Genomic DNA, 16,639 nt, shown 5'->3' on the forward strand with positions numbered 1-16,639 from the left:
CAATACTCTTCGGCACACCCCAGTGCTTAACAATGTTCTTCACAAACATCTCCGCCGTCTTCTCTGCTGGACTCTCCTTTGTAGTTGGGATGAACGTGGCATACTTAGAAAACCTGTCCACAACAACAAAGATAGAGCTGTAGCCATCAACTCGGGGTAAACTCACAATGAAGTCCATAGAGATGCTTTCCCACGGACGCTCCGGAATAGGAAGATGCTCGAGCAGGCCGGCAGGCTTCTGATTAGTCCCTTTGTCCTGCTGGCAGATGAGGCAAGTCTTTACATATGCCTCCACATCATCACGCATCTGAGGCCAATAGTAGCCACGTTCAAGAAGGGCCAGATTCCGCTCCTGGCCTGGATGGCCAGCCCAAAGCGTATCATGGCACTCCTTTGTTAGCTCCCTTCGGAGATTGCCCCACTTCGGCACGAAAACTCGTCCGCCCTTGGTGAGGAGCAATCCATCTTGCAGCCAGAATCTCCAAGTCTTCCCCACTTCAGCCAAGGGAACCAAGTGTTGGGCCGCTGAGTCTTGCCGCATCCCTTCACGAACCCGCTCGAGGAGCGCGCCCTCCAATTGTGCTTCGGAGGTCCCCGCCCGAGAGGCTGCAAGTTCTGCATTTCTACTCAACGCATCCGCTACCACGTTGGTCTTTCCAACCTTGTACTCCAGAGCGAAATCAAACTCTGCCAAGAATTCCTGCCAACGAGCCTGCTTCGGAGTTAACTTCTTTTGAGTCTTGAAGTAACTCGTGGCCGCATTTTCCGTCTTAACAACGAACTCTGCCCCCAGTAGGTAGTGCCTCCATATGCGCAAGCAATGCACAATGGCGGTCATCTCTCGTTCATGCACCGTGTACCGCTTTTCAGGGTCCTTCAACTTCCGACTCTCAAAGGCAATCGGATGACCGTCCTGCATCAATACCCCACCAATGGCAAAATCCGAGGCGTATGTGTGTACTTCAAAGGGCTTGGAGTAATCTGGCAACCTGAGGACGGGCTCTTGTACAAGGGCACGCTTCAGGTCTTCAAAGGCATCCTGGGCGGACTGAGTCCAAATCCAGAATCTATTCTTCTTAAGTAGGTCAGTGAGGGGTGCCGCTATCAATGAGTACCCCGTGATGAACCGTCGATAGTAATTAGCTAACCCAAGAAAGGACCGCAATTCAGGCACATTTGAGGGCGGCTTCCATTCTTGAACAGCCTTCACTTTCTTCGGATCCATTCGCAGCTGGCCATTCCCTACAATGTGGCCGAGGAAACTGATCTCCTGCTGTCCAAAGAGACTCTTCTCCTTCTTCACGAAGAGATCATTTTCTTTAAGTACTTGGAACACCGTCTTCAAGTGACTGACGTGCTCCTCAAGGTCATTGCTAAAGACCACAATGTCATCAAGGTAGACCACCACAAACTTGTCAAGGTAGGGGTAGAATATCTTGTTTATTAGAGTCAAGAAAGTTACAGGGGCATTCGTCAACCCGAATGGCATGACTAGGAACTCATATGCTCCATAGCGGGTGACGCAAGTGGTCTTTGGTTCATCACCTTCCACAATCCTGACCTGCCAGTAGCCAGAACGAAGGTCCAACTTAGAGAAGACCCTCGCCTTGCCCAATTGATCGAACAAGTCCGCAATGAGAGGCAAAGGATACTTGTTCTTCACCGTCACCTTGTTCAAGGCACGATAATCCACACAGAGTCGCTTAGAGCCATCGTGTTTCGTTTGGAACAATACAGGAGCTCCGAATGGTGCCTTAGAGGGGCGGATGATCCCTGACTCAAGCATGTCATCAAGCTGCCTTCGCAGCTCCTTCAATTCGGCTGGTCCCATTCTGTAGGGGACCATAGCTGGTGGCTTGGCTCCGAGAACCAAGTCAATTTCATGATCAACTTCACGCCTCGGGGGTAGGCGCTTGGGCAGCTCGGGGGGCATCACTCCCTCGAACTGCTTGAGGACTGAGGCTAGTCCTGGCGGAATGACTCTCGGCTGAGGGTCATCTTCTTCTAGATGCACGGCCACGAGGAATGTTTGTTCCCCATGACGCACGCCCTTCTTTAGCTGCATGGCCGACAACATCGGCTGAGACTTGCTCCTGAGGGAGTGGCAGTGCACTGTGTGGGACTGATCCGCACCCATCAACGTCAATGTGTTGGTCTTTGGCAACATCATTGCATTCTGGCCTCGAAGGAACTCCATCCCCAAAATCACTTTGAAATCATCCAGAGGTACTACGGAGAAGTTAGTGACTCCCGTCCAGCCCTGAATCTGAACCGTTACACCCTTCGCTTCTCCCAGGATGGGCCTGGCTTCAGAGTTCACCGTTTTAAGGGTCCTCTGCTGTGGCACAGGCTTCAATCCCACTCGCTCCGCCTCCTCTTTCGAGACGAAGTTATGTGTAGCTCCGGAGTCTACCATCGCAACAGTAGACGTTCCATTCAGAGTGACGTCTAGGTACATCAGCTCCTTGTTTACCAAACTACTAGACGCTGCGCGGCTTTGCACAACATTGATCGTCTGAGCGGCACCCATTCGTGTTTGCCCTTCCTCGGTCTCGTCTTCAGTGGCCCTTGCGGCATTGGCCTGCCCGGTAGGTCTCACCCTCTTCGAACAGACACGCACTTGGTGCTTACCTCCGCAGACCCAGCAAGTCACTTCCCTTGGTGGCCCAGTGTAGTCCTTGCGAAAGAAGGTTTTTCTCTCGGTTGGCTTCTGGAACACCGATTCATTTTTGTTGTGATCTCGCCGGTCATCTCTCTTACCGCCGTGGTCGGACTTCTTCAAAGCCTTGAAGGTATCAGTGTAGCTTTTGCGTTGGGTATCTGCCAAGCGCTCGGCTGCCACATATGCTTGCTCCAAGGTCTCTGGGTTCGATCTCTCCACGTCGGTTTGGGCCCAAGATTGGAGCCCTATGATGAACCAGTGAAGTTTGTCTTTTTCTGGCATCATAAGCACATCCAACATGACCTTCTGATAAGCCCGGATGTAATCCCTCAAGGCGCCAGTTTGCTTTAGGTTTGCAACCAACCTATAAGCATGTCTTTCGGCATCGACGGGCATGAAGTACCCCTTCAGTTGTTTGCGGAAGTCATCGAAGGTAGTAATCGTGCAATCCCCATTCTCAATGTCTAGCATTTTCTGCCTCCACCAAGCCACAGCATCCCCCTCTAACAACATTGCTGCGGTCTTGATCTTCAGATCTTCTTCTACGACGTTCTGCAGGTCTAGGTAGTAGTCCACTTGGAACAGAAAGTTGTCGATCGCCCTCGCATCCCGGCTACCACTGTACTTTGCCGGACGTTGAACGTCGACCCTACTGGTCCTCTCTTGGCTACTACCAGCTGAGTTCGTTCGTAGCAATCTCTGATTTGAAGCCCGAAGTCCAGCAACTTCGTCTTGTAGGATCTTCACCAAGTCGGAGAGCGATCGGTTCATGGCCACTGACTCGGCCATCTGTTCCCGCATCAACTTCATCTCCTCCTTGAATCCCTCAAAGGTCTCGGCAGCAAAGCCGAGGGCTTCCTCATGGGTGGCCACATCTACGACCAACCTATTCACCGTTTCTTCCAGGTTTCCCTGGTCATGGGCCGGGCTCGCCTCTTCTGGACGGGCCGGCTCCTTGCCTTTGGCACCTCGCAGATTGTATTGTGATGCCATGGCGTTCTCCTCAACAGCAGCAAGTCGGCGTGACGCTCTACACCGACTCTCCGATCGCTTCCCCAGTTTGAACAGAGCCTAAGCTCTGATACCAGTTGTCACGGGCCGACAACACCGGACCGTGCGGCGCGGTAAACTCTCACCAGTAAGCCGCAAGCCTTCGCCTCGTTCAAGTGGGCGCAGATCACTTGAACGCTTTCTCGAAAACAAAGGACACAAATTTGCACAAAGAGTGTGGAAAGAAAACTCGCAATATATTTCACTTCAAAGAGAAGAGTACATCACGAGGGAAAGCAAGTAAGCTATTACACTTTACTTACAAGGATGGCCGAAGCCGATAACAGAATTCCCGATGCCAACCATCCAAAACAAGGAATCCCAATATCACACTTAGGGAGCCGTTTTGGGAGGGTACTCCGACATAGGTGAACAAACTAGCTTACACCAAGACTCAACATAAGCAAAGCAAATACAGCAAAAGCAAAGGACTGTACAAACTCTAGACGCAGGGGAACAATCGCTGTCACGGGCTGACAACTTCGGCCCATGCGGCGCGGCAAGAACCTGACTGCCGCAAGCCTTCAAACCACCGAACGGGGCGCAAAAGTAGTTTGAGAAAACAAGTGTATAAAGAATGCTTGTGAATAAAGAAATCTCGCAATGTATTCGCTTGAAGAATTAGTACATCACGAGAAAGATAAGTAAGGAGAATGATCTCAACTTTACTTATGTAGGATGGCCGAGGCCACTTACAGGATTCCCATGCCGATCATCCAAAACAAGAAATCCCAATATTTGACACTTAGACCGGTGGGAGGGTACTCCCTTACAAGTAAACATGCATAAGCAAATGACTCAACATAAGCAAAGGAAGTACAATGCAAAACAAAGCAAAGGACTGTACAGACTCCCAGACACAGGGGAACAGGCTCCCCCCTTCAAGTTATGCGCCGTCCTCGGCGCCAGCAGTTTCATGATAGGCCTTGACTTCCAGCGGGTAGCGCTGCTTCATGCGGAATGCATACTCCCAGGTGGGGTTGTGTTCGCCTATCCACTTCACTTGGTACTTCTTCGGCTCCCCCAAATAGTTTGTCTTGTGCCGAAGAATTTCTTCCATCCGACGGTCCGCCGCTCGCTTGGTCGGCGGGGCTCGCTGCAGGATCGGGTCTCGTTCTGGAACGCTTCGCTCAGGGTCTTCCTCATCGACATAGAAGGGCTTCAGGTTACAAACATGGAACACTGAATGCACCTTAAAGTCTGGCGGCAAGTCTAGCTTGTAGGCTAGCTTTCCGATTCTCTTCAGCACTGTGAAGGGTCCCTCATACTTGCGGATCAATGACCGGTGTCGACCACGGAAAATGCCCGTGCGATCAGGGTAGAGCTTTATGAGGACTTGATCACCCACCCGGAAGTCCATTGGCCTTCGATTCCGATCTGCAAACTTTTTCATCTTTTTGGCGGCCTTGTGTAAGAATGCCTTAGCCATTTCCGTCTGGTGTTGCCAATCGCGAACGAACTGGTAGGCAAAAGTGGGTCTTCCCTTTTCTTGGGCTGCAAGGGTATGTGGCATCAACGGTTGTTGTCCAGTGGCTATTTCGAATGGACTATGTCCAGAAGACTCGCTCTTCTGCAAATTGTAGCAAAATTGAGCTACATCCAACAATTTCACCCAATCTTTTTGATTCGCACTGACATAGTGTCGAAGGTATTGTTCCAACAATCCGTTGATTCGTTCAGTTTGGCCGTCCGTTTGAGGGTGGAAACTTGTTGAGAATAATAAATCCGAACCCAACAAACGAAATACTTAGCGCCAAAATTTTCCTGTGAAGCGAGCGTCCCGATCACTAACAATGCTTTTCGGCACGCCCCAATGCTTGACAATATGCTTCACGAACAACTCGGCCGTCTTTTCCGTGGGACATTCTTTAGAGGCTGGGATAAAGGTGGCATACTTTGAAAATCTATCTACAACCACAAGGATGGAGCTGAAGCCGTCAACTTTGGGCAAGATGACGATGAAGTCCATGGAGAGGCATTCCCATGGACGTTCTGGAATACGAAGAGGTTCCAGGAGACCGGCAGGCTTCTGGTTTGTTCCCTTGTCCTGCTGACAGATCAAGCATGTTTTCACATATGCTTCAACGTCGTCGCGCATCTGTGGCCAGTAGTAGCCACGTTCGAGTAGTGCCAGTGTTCGCTCCTGGCCAGGATGGCCAGCCCACAATGAGTCATGACACTCCTTTAGCAACTCTCGTCGGAGATTGCCCCATCTCGGCACGAACACTCGTCCGCCCTTTGCCATCAAAAGTCCATCTTGTAGCCAAAATCGTCGCGTCTTTCCCGCTTTCGTTGTTTCGACCAAGTGCTTGGCCACTGGGTCCTGCTTCATGCCTTCTCGAATCCGCCCGAGAAGAGCACCCTCGAGTTGCGCTTCGGATGATGTTGTCCGGGTAGCTGCCAACTCCGCCTTCCAACTCAGTGCATCGGCTACGACGTTTGTCTTCCCTGCCTTGTATTCCAAGGCAAAATCGAATTCTGCAAGGAATTCCTGCCATCGAGCTTGCTTCGGACTCAACTTCTTTTGAGTCTGGAAGTAGCTTGTAGCTACATTATCAGTCTTTACCACGAATTGGGACCCCAATAAGTAATGCCTCCATGTTCGAAGACAATGAATAATGGCCGTCATTTCCCTTTCATGCACGGAGTACCGTCGCTCTGCGTCTTTCAGCTTCCGACTCTCATAGGCAACTGGATGACCTTCCTGCATCAAAACTCCACCAATGGCAAAATCTGATGCATCCGTGTGGATTTCAAATTTCCTTGTGTGGTCGGGCAACCTGAGCAAAGGCTCCTGCGTCAGGGCCCTCTTTAACTTGTCGAAGGCATCTTCTTCGAGATCTTCCCAAGCCCAAGTTCGGTTTTTCTTCAACAAATCAGTGAGAGGCGCAGTTATCAAAGAATACCCCTCAATGAATCGTCGATAGTAATTTGCCAAACCAAGAAAAGAACGTAGTTTCGGTACATTGGTTGGTGGTTTCCAGTCTCGAATTGCCCTTACCTTTTCTATGTCCATTCGCAGCTGACCTTTTCCCACAATGTGACCGAGAAAACTGATTTCCGATTGGTCGAATAGGCACTTCTCGCGCTTCACATAGAGTTCGTTTTCCTCCAATACCTTGAACACTGTTCGCAAGTGTTCCACATGGTCCCTCATGGAGCTGCTGTACACTACAATGTCATCAAGATAGACTACCACGAACTTATCTAAGTACGGATAGAATATCTTATTCATTAGAGTCGAAAAAGTGGCTGGGGCATTCGTCAACCCGAACGGCATTACCAAGAATTCAAAGGCACCGTAACGAGTGACGCAAGTGGTCTTTGGCTCGTCGCCATCAACAATCTGAACTTGCCAATATCCCGATCTGAGGTCTAACTTGGAAAACACTTGAGCTTTGCCTAGTTGATCAAACAGATCTGCAATCAAAGGTAAGGGGTACTTGTTCTTCACCGTTACCTTGTTCAATGCTCGATAATCCACACATAGCCTTTTGGAGCCGTCATGCTTCGCTTGGAATAACACTGGTGCACCAAAAGGAGCTTTGGAGGGTCTGATTATACCTCCAGCTAGCATCTCGTTCAACTGTCGCCGAAGTTCTCTTAATTCTGCAGGGGCCATTCGATATGGTGCCATTGCTGGGGGTTTGGCACCAGGAAGGAGTTCGATGGCATGATCCACCTCACGTCGAGGTGGCAGCCGTCTAGGGAGCTCCGCGGGCATTGTTCCTGCGAATTCCGCTAAGACAGGCGCAAGCGCCTCTGGGACCAAACCGAGGGAGTCATTAGTCACTTCCCTGATTGCCACCAAGTACGTTTCTTTGCCGTGCTTGAGGCCTTTCTTCAACTGAAGGGCAGATATCATTGCGGCTTTCCCCTTATCCCTCTTTATCGATGTTACTGGAACCATACAAGGGGACTTTTCATCCATGATACTGATACTGCGTAGGTGCGGCATTGGGACAATTTTCGCAGTACTGAGGAGCTCCATGCCTAGGATCATCCGGAAATCATCCATCGGGACCACCGAGAAGTTGGCCCTTCTTGACCAACTCTCAATCTTCACAACCGCATCCCGGGCCACTCCGTGGATCGGTTTGGCCTCTGAGTTCACCGCCTTCATGCGTAACTCTCCCCTCTCAAGGGTTAGGCCTAGTCTCCTTGCCTCCTCAACTGAGACAAAGTTATGTGTGGCTTCCGTGTCTACCATAGCCAAGGTATACCTTCCATTTACCAGGATTTCCAAGTACATGAGATCGTTAGAAGGTGTTGCTGTTACCTTCACTTTTTCCTCCCTTTTTATGGTGTTTAGAAGTTGAAGTGCACCCATTTTTTGTCCTTCCCCTTCTTCACCTTGTACCGCATTAGCAGATTGCCTTGAAGAGCTTGCTTGATTGTCCCTGTTTCCACGCTTTGGACATTGTCTTCCTAAGTGATTGCCATCACAAAACCAACAATTCAACACTCTATTCTGAGAGTTGTCGTTTCTGTGAAAGAAAGTTCTTCTTTCGACTTGGCGCTGAGTTGATGGTTCATCTTTCCGTTCCCTTCGATCATCTTTCTTTCCTCCATGGTCAGGCTTCCTCGACGGCTTGAAGGCGTTAGTGTAGCTCTTGCGCTGAGTATCAGCCAAACGTTCTGCTACTACATAAGCATCCTCCAAGGTCTCTGGATTACTCCTTTCCACTTCGAATTGTGCCCATGACTGAAGTCCCAAAATGAACCAGTTCAATTTATCTTGTTCTTGCATATCTGGCACATCTAACATCAGCCTTTGATAGGCCCTCACGTAATCTCGCAAGGATCCGGTATGGTTTAATTCACCAACCATCCGATAGGCATGGCGTGTCGCATTCGGGGGCATGAAGTAAGTTCTCAACTCTCGCTGAAAATCATCGAAAGTGTCTATTGTGCATATCCCCTTTTGAATGTCGAGCCTTTTCCTTCTCCACCATGCCACAGCGTCGCCCTCTAGCAACATAGCCGCAGTCTTGACTTGAAGGTCGTCCCCCATAACGCCTTGCAAGTCCAAGTAGTACTCCACTTGAAATAAAAAGTTGTCGATCACTCGACTATCCCGAGTTCCATTGTATTTAGCGGGTCTCTGAACGTCGACCCTCGCTGGCCGATCGTCACCTCCACCTACAGAGATTTGACGCTGTAGTGTGCGGTTCTTTACTTGAAGTTCCTTGACTTCAGCCTGTAACGCGGTCACTGTGTCCGTCAGTGCCCGATTCATGGCCACTAGGTCGGCCATTTGTTCCCGTAGTACCTTCATCTCGTCCTTCATTTCCCCGAAGGACTCAGCTGGATTACCCAACGCTTCTTCATGAGTAGTTACGTCGGTAGCCAGCTTGTTCACCATCTCGGTCAGGTCTTCCTGACCCTGGGATGTACCCATCTCGTTGAAATGGGCTACCCCCTTGCCCTTGGCACTTCACAGATTATATTGAGTCGCCAGGGCTTCTTCCTCTTCGATCAGCGATCGTTGAAGGTCTCTTTCGATCAACGATCGTCGAAGGTCTCTTTCGATCAACGATCGTCGGCGTGTAGTTCTACACCGACTATCCAACCGCTTCCCCAGATTGCCGAACCTGGGCTCTGATACCAGTTGTCACGGGCTGACAACTTCGGCCCGTGCGGCGCGGCAAGAACCTGATTGCCGCAAGCCTTCAAACCACCGAACGGGCGCAAAAGTAGTTTGAGAAAACAAGTGTATAAAGAATGCTTGTGAATAAAGAAATCTCGCAATGTATTCGCTTGAAGAATTAGTACATCACGAGAAAGATAAGTAAGGAGAATCATCTCGACTTTACTTATGTAGGATGGCCGAGGCCACTTACAGGATTCCCATGCCGACCATCCAAAACAAGAAATCCCAATATTTGACACTTAGACCAGTGGGAGGGTACTCCCTTACAAGTAAACATGCATAAGCAAAGGAAGTACAATGCAAAACAAAGCAAAGGACTGTACAGACTCCCAGACACAGGGGAACAATCGCAATGCTTTGTTTTAATTAAACAGTCGGATTCCCCTTGTCCGTACCAGTTCTGAGTTGGCTGTTCGATGCCCAGGGAAGGCCCGGTGAAAGGCCATTCCCAGTCTGTCCCCCGGCTGGCACGCAGTGGCCCGCTCTCGCTGCAGGAGCAGCTCGAGCAGTCCGCCGACAGCCGACGGGTTCTGGACAAGGACCCCCGTGCCCAGCCCTCAGCGCCAATCCTTTTCTCGAAGTTACGGATCCGTTTTGCCGACTTCCCTTGCCTACATTGTTCCATTGGCCAGAGGCTGTTCACCTTGGAGACCTAATGCGGTTATGAGTACGACCGAGCATGGGCGGCAGTTAGGCACCGTAACCCGGCTTCCGGTTCATCCCGCATCGCCAGTTCTGCTTACCAAAAATGGTCCACTTGGAGCTCTTGATTCCGCGACCTGGCTCAACAAAGCAGCCATGCCATCCTACCTATTTAAAGTTTGAGAATAGGTCGAGGGCGGTGCGCCCCTGATGCCTCTAATCATTGGCTTTACCTTATAGAACTCTCGCGAGCTCCAGCTATCGTGAGGGAAACTTCGGAGGGAACCAGCTACTAGACGGTTCGATTAGTCTTTCGCCCCTATACCCAAGTCAGACGAACGATTTGCACGTCAGTATCGCTGCGGGCCTCCACCAGAGTTTCCTCTAGCTTCACCTTGCTCAAGCATAGTTCACCATCTTTCGGGTCCCGACAGGCATGCTCCCACTCGAACCCTTCTCAAAAGATCAAGGTCGGTCGGTAGTGCAAAACCCGTAAAGGGTATCCTGCCATTCAGTTTCCTTGCGCCTTCCAGGTTTCCACACCTGTTGACTCGCACACATGTCAGACTCCTTGGTCCGTGTTTCAAGACGGGCCGGATGGGGAGCCCGCTGGCCGGTGCCATGGGCACGCAGGCACTGCAAGCAGTCCGCCACAGCGCACCGCATCTCCTCGGCCACAACGACAACGTTCCTCGAGCGGGATCAACTGCCCGGGCTTCAGCTGCCGTTGCGGCCGGCACCGAACCACGCCTCGAGCCAAGCGTCGGACCGGCCACAAGCCGTTCCGCATACGACCGAGGCAAATCGCCGGCCCCCATCCGCTTCCCTCCCGGCAATTTCAAGCACTTGTTTACTCTCTTTTCAAAGTCCTTTTCATCTTTCCCTCGCGGTACTTGTTCGCTATCGGTCTCCCGCCTATATTTAGCCTTGGACAGAATTTACCACCCGATTAGGGCAGCATTCCCAAACAACCCGACTCGTTGACAGCGCCTCGTGATGTGACAGGGTCTGGGCACGACGGGGCTCTCACCCTCTCCGGTGCCCTGTTCCAGGGGACTTGGGCCCTGTCCGTCGCTGAGGACGCTTCTACAGACTACAATTCGGAAGGCTAAGCCTACCGATTTTCATTCTAGGCTGTTCCCGGTTCGCTCGCCGTTACTAAGGGAATCCTGGTAAGTTTCTTTTCCTCCGCTTATTGATATGCTTAAACTCAGCGGGTAATCTCGCCTGACCTCGGGTCGCTAAGGATGAAGCAAGAAAAACTCAGAGCTATAACTTGCATCAAAAGAGTCCCAATGGCCTTCTTGATCAGGTGAGGCACAACAACTCACTGGGAAATCCACCGCTCGTTGTGCTGATAACAAAATCGTAAGACAAATGTAATGTTTCAACCTAGGGCGCCATCGAAACTTTGACGCCGAAGGCCAATCCTTCGCTCTCCCTCAGCCATCTCGAAATGCACAAGAATCGTGGAGAGGGCGACGCATTGCTTGACGCCCAGGCCGAATGGCCTCGGGCACAACTTGCGTTCAAAGACTCGATGATTCACGGGATTCTGCAATTCACACCAAGTATCGCATTTCGCTACGTTCTTCATCGTGGCGGGAGCTGATACGGGACTGCCTAGGACTAGGCCGGGACAAGCCGCACTCACTGCCGAATGCCACCGACTACCCACGACCGTGAACGCAATGCTCGACTGTGCGAACCCTTTGTCGCCAGGAGAGCCAGAGGGGCTTAGTGAGGGTGTGACTTGGCCGCACGACGTAGGAGGTCTAGGGGTTGTACTAACCTTTGTGGATGCAGGACATAGCACTGGAGACACCGCACCCAGTGCCGCAGCACGCCTCGCGACCTTGCCAGACAAGCCACCGCCGGTCGAGGCCACCTCGCAGCTATTGAGCATGGCCGAGCCAGCCGCGGACGACGGGAGCGCTGGCCGCGGAGAGGACGACCACCGGGTGGACCAGGAGATGCTACCGGACGTGGCCGAGCCAGCTGCCGAGGGCCAGGACGGACGGACGGACAGTGCCGGACGACGAGTAGACGAGCACTGCGCGGAGCAGACGATGCTGCCAAGCCAGACGGGACAGGGTGCCGCTGCACGCCAGGCTGCGCCGAGCGCTGCCGCGCACGAGACACTAGCGGACCAGCCGGGACAGGGCGTTGCCGCAGGCCAGGCCGTGCCGAGCGCTGCCACACGCAGGACGAGCGCCGGTACCCACCGAGCGACGCAGGACAGCCGCAGCCGAAGCCCAGCCCCTGCCGCAGATCATAGTGAGCTTGCTACCCACCGACGCACATGCCCAGCACCCGCCGAGAAACATTGTGAGGCTACAGAACGACAGGGCCAGACTTCGGAGGCCCTCAAAACAGCAAGGGATGTTATCAGTCATGTTCCAACCAGACCCAGCGAGCCTACCTCCCACCACCAGACCGAGCCCAGTGGTCCGTTGACCCGAGCCCAGATCGGTTTGACCAAACACGCGCAGCGAACCGGGTTTGACCATGGTCTTGATACAGGAGATCCAGATACGGCGATCCAGACCCGATCCGCTGATCCAGATCCAGACAGAAACAGATCGGGTCCTGGAGCAGGAGCGACAGAGCAGATCCATGGATCAGGATCCACCCTTCAAATCGAACCGGTGCAGTGAGTGAGACGGACCGAGACGGGGCGTTTTTTGTATCGGATCGGTTTTCTGAAACCGGTTGCTAGATCTTAGGCTTTGACTCGATACGTTGGAGTATCGACCTGCTATACGCGCCGACCCGAGACGAGACTAAGACCGTCCCGGGATGCGCTACAGTATATATGTAATAAGCTACAGTGTTTGCCCTAAGCTTTTGAATGAAATTTTGATCTAAGTTGTTAGCATCTACAGTGCGCCTCCATCTTCGTCTTCCTGATCTCGTCTGAAACATCTCGACCCCGAGAGCTTCCGTAGCTCGATTTCTACAACCGAGGGATCACGACGGTGATCTTCCTCCATTCTTCAAGGCTCCTCTGGTTCTTCTTCAACTGGGAGATTCACAGGCGGAGATGAACCAGTGGGTTCTCCCTCTTCCTCCGATCATCTTCCCCAACTCATCGAGAAAGCCAAACCGACGCAGGCTCAGCGACCACGGCTGAACCGAGAGGTCGTGCTGGCCAACAGGGAAGGGTTCAACGTGCGGAGCGAGTCTAGACGACCGTTCCTGTCTCCGGTGACCCTCAGGCGATAGATTCCGATGAGGAGGAGCAGCTTCGGGTAGGAGATCACGCGCGCAGGCCTCAGCAAGCCGACGCGTTTTCCCTCTCGATCGGACCCCTCATTGACGGTATCTTTTCAGGCTTTTGCCTCCATTGCATTCCGGCGATCCCACCGTTCGATCTCCCCAACTCTGGTTCCATTCTCTTCCTAACATCCAGGCGCTCCTATCCTCCAATTTTCGTGAAGATCCAACGGTGGATGACGACGTGGGCAGCCCCGAATGGAATCAGGCGGAAATCGCTGGCGCTTCTCAGATTTCGCCGCCTGTAACCACCGCGACCCAAGAATCAGTCCGTTTCTTGGGATTACGATGGATTTCAATGATGTTTTGACTGCTAATCTCTTCATTTGATTGTTATCTTCCTACCCAAATCGATTACAATGCTGTTTGCCTCTTATTTCGTTCGATTTGGAGCTCAGAAGGAGGAAATCTGCTGAGAATCGGGCGGCGTTCTTCTTGAAGAATGCAGAAATCCGGTGAACCTTGGGAGCTCAACAACTTGTGTTTTCCGAGCTCAGTTTCTCCTCAAACCTTGGGCGTCTAATCCTTGAGGTGTTGGCTGTCTCTCAGCCAAGTTTGACGATTTTTGGAGCTCTCCTCGATTTATGGCGAATTTTAGAAGCTCAGGAGGTCAGACGGGTTGTCTCCTTCCAGAACCTATTGAACAGAACCCCGATCGTGATCTCTTCGACAAATGGAGCTTCAATCGCGCTGGGCTTCGTCTCCCTGGTGATCCTCTCCTCCCTGAGTGCACTGGTGCCCATTCAAACAACTCCAAATCGATGGATTCTCGGCTGAGCTTCGCCGTTCTTCCCTGGTGGACGCTCTTCATCCCGCAGACAACTCGTTCGAGCGTCCGCCTGTACAGAGGCTTCGCCTCTAGCTTCCCCGAATCGACTCTTGTCTTCGGGAGAGGCACCGTGACCGGTGCACTTCTTCCCCCTCCTCCTGTGCATTTTCTGTTCCCTCTCTTCACTGTTGTGATCGGCTGCGGTGTTGTGTCGTGAGGAGGAGGAGTCGACGGTGCCCTGTTGAAGACGGTGAAGCAGGGAGCGTTCGGGCGAACTGTGAACCATGGACCTTCGTGTTGCTGGGCGGGGGCTCTTGATCGACCTCCTGCACCTTCGAGAGACTCGGGTGCTGCTGCGTGTTGCTGTGAAGGACTCCTCACCCGTGGCTGCCTTGAGCTGTTGAACAGAGACCGCAAAGGATGAACAGAGAGCTGGGACCTCATCTTTCGGTGCGGGAGTAACAGTCTGACTTCCCCTTGCCTCCTTCTATAGCCGTAGTGGTGTTGCTGTGAAGGAGACCCCTTCGCCTGTGATTGCCTTCGAGCTGCTGAGACAGAGGTCGTGCGGGAGGAGCTCCTCACTTGTTGCGGCCGTGTGTTGCTGAGGCAGAACCGCATAGAAGGAGCAGACCCGAGGACTGCCCTTTTTCCATTCGGGCCAGTTGCTGTTGACCCCGCATGACAGAGCGGGTAGTGTCTTGCTGAGTGCTGGGACCAGGTGCTTTTTGGTCTCGGCGTGACCTCGGACTAGCTCCGGGAAGGTTGGTGTCGACAACCCCTATAGAGCGGGGATTGGGTGTACTTGTTTTGAGCCCGCCGTTGAAGGCATTGCGGCCGATCGGGGTCCTCTTAGGCATGAGTGCCGAAGACACACCTACGGGCTGCTTGACCACCTAGGGGTTGCGGGAGTGGTTTGCTCGATTAGGCATGCTTGTTATGGTTTGGTGGCTTGAATGTGATGTGCGTTGAGTGAGGTGAGTGCTTACTTGTATCGCATCGGTTGTACTAGCCTCGACCCTCCTTGCGTCTGTGATAGGAGTCGGCCTTTGGGGTTTTGGGAAACATTCTAGTTTTCACGTCCTGTTGGGAAATTTTTAGCCGGGGTTGCATGTCCGGCAGGGATCGAGTTGTATAAGCCCTCTTTATATTGTTTTTCGCGTCTATCTCAAGAGATCCTTGGGAAGGGAGTTCGGCATTCGGCAGCTAGTTTAGGCGGTCCTAGCCGGGTTCCCACCAGTTTGTTATCAGAGCCGCTTGGGGCAGACTGAGCTGTCATGGCCAAGAAGAAGTATCTGTTGTCCGTGCTACAAGAATCGAAAATGGGAAACGAAGACGCTGCAATCGAGTTGGCGCAAGCGGCCGGCGATATGAGCATCCCAAACAAAGAACGTTTTTTGCGTTTAGAATCGGATCTCAATGTCGTTAAGGACAAGTTGGTTCAACTTGAGCGCATTCCCCAAATGGAAGCACAACAGATGAGTTTCGAGGATTACATGCACGATCAAATGACTCCAATCAACCAAAATTTGAGTATGTTGGCTGGCCAAACCGCCAAGATCGGACCCATGTCCGAAAGCATCGATTCACTTAATCAAAGAATGGTTAAAATGGAACGAACATCATGTCAAGAAGTGAGTCGGGAAGAAAAAGGAAAAGGGGTATTAGACACTCCCAACTCGTCCTATCAAGCACCCTAAACCCACGGGGAACCAACATTTAGGGATCCTAAGACTTGGGCCAACCAACAATTCGGGCCATTTCCTCAAAGACCCAAGGAAATCAACATTGGAGGGTCTCGCCCGTGGGGAGCCAACGTGGCAGCCACCTCACGGCCACCAATGGGAAATGAATATGAGGATATCTCGGATGATGGCAGCCAAGAATTTGGGCGTTTAGGTCCTAGGAGGGCAAACAGAAGTACCGAACCACTCACAACCGGCCCTAAGATGGACTTCCCTCGATTTGATGGCAAAGACGTCCATGGTTGGATGATTAAGGCCGAGCAATTCTTTGAGTGCCAAGGAATGAGAGAGGATCACAAAATCATAACGGCCATGATGAACTTCGAAGGGCCAGCCATTCGGTATTACCGGTGGTACAAAAAGAAAGGCCTAAGAATGGAGTGGGAAGCATTTTCCCAAGCATTGCTCACACGTTTTGGCACATCTACCTACACCAACTACCACATGGAACTCATCAATTTGAAGCAAACTTCTACTGTAGAAGAGTTCCAAGGGCGTTTTGAGGATCTATCATGCATGGTAGATGATTGGCCGGATGAAGCACTCATGGGTGCGGTCATGTCTGGGCTAAGAGATGATATCCGTGTTGAGTTGTTATCCGATGATAACCTCAATATAGGCAACTGTTTTGCAAAGGCACGCAAGGTTGAGGACCAACTCCTCAAGAGGGCAGCGTTAGAGAAGGCCAAGACTCATCAATTCAACAAAAACAAGATGGTCCAATTTAAGCCGCCCCCCAAGCCACAACCGCCCATCTTCCCTAAGGTAGACCCAAGACCGGCATTTAGGGACAACGTCCCTGTGCGATATCTCACGGCTAAAGAGAGGGATGAACGATTCAAGGC

The 16,639-nt window shown here is 51.9% G+C and overlaps 1 pseudogene; it reads right to left on the reverse strand.

Annotated features, from left to right (window-relative positions):
- Positions 1-11,486: 11,486 nt before the first annotated feature.
- LOC116265096 (5.8S ribosomal RNA) lies at positions 11,487-11,616 on the reverse strand (annotated as a pseudogene).
- Between the last annotated feature and the right edge of the window lie 5,023 nt (positions 11,617-16,639).

This window comes from Nymphaea colorata, chromosome 11 (genome assembly GCF_008831285.2).
Source record: "Nymphaea colorata isolate Beijing-Zhang1983 chromosome 11, ASM883128v2, whole genome shotgun sequence".
Lineage (NCBI taxonomy): Eukaryota > Viridiplantae > Streptophyta > Magnoliopsida > Nymphaeales > Nymphaeaceae > Nymphaea > Nymphaea colorata.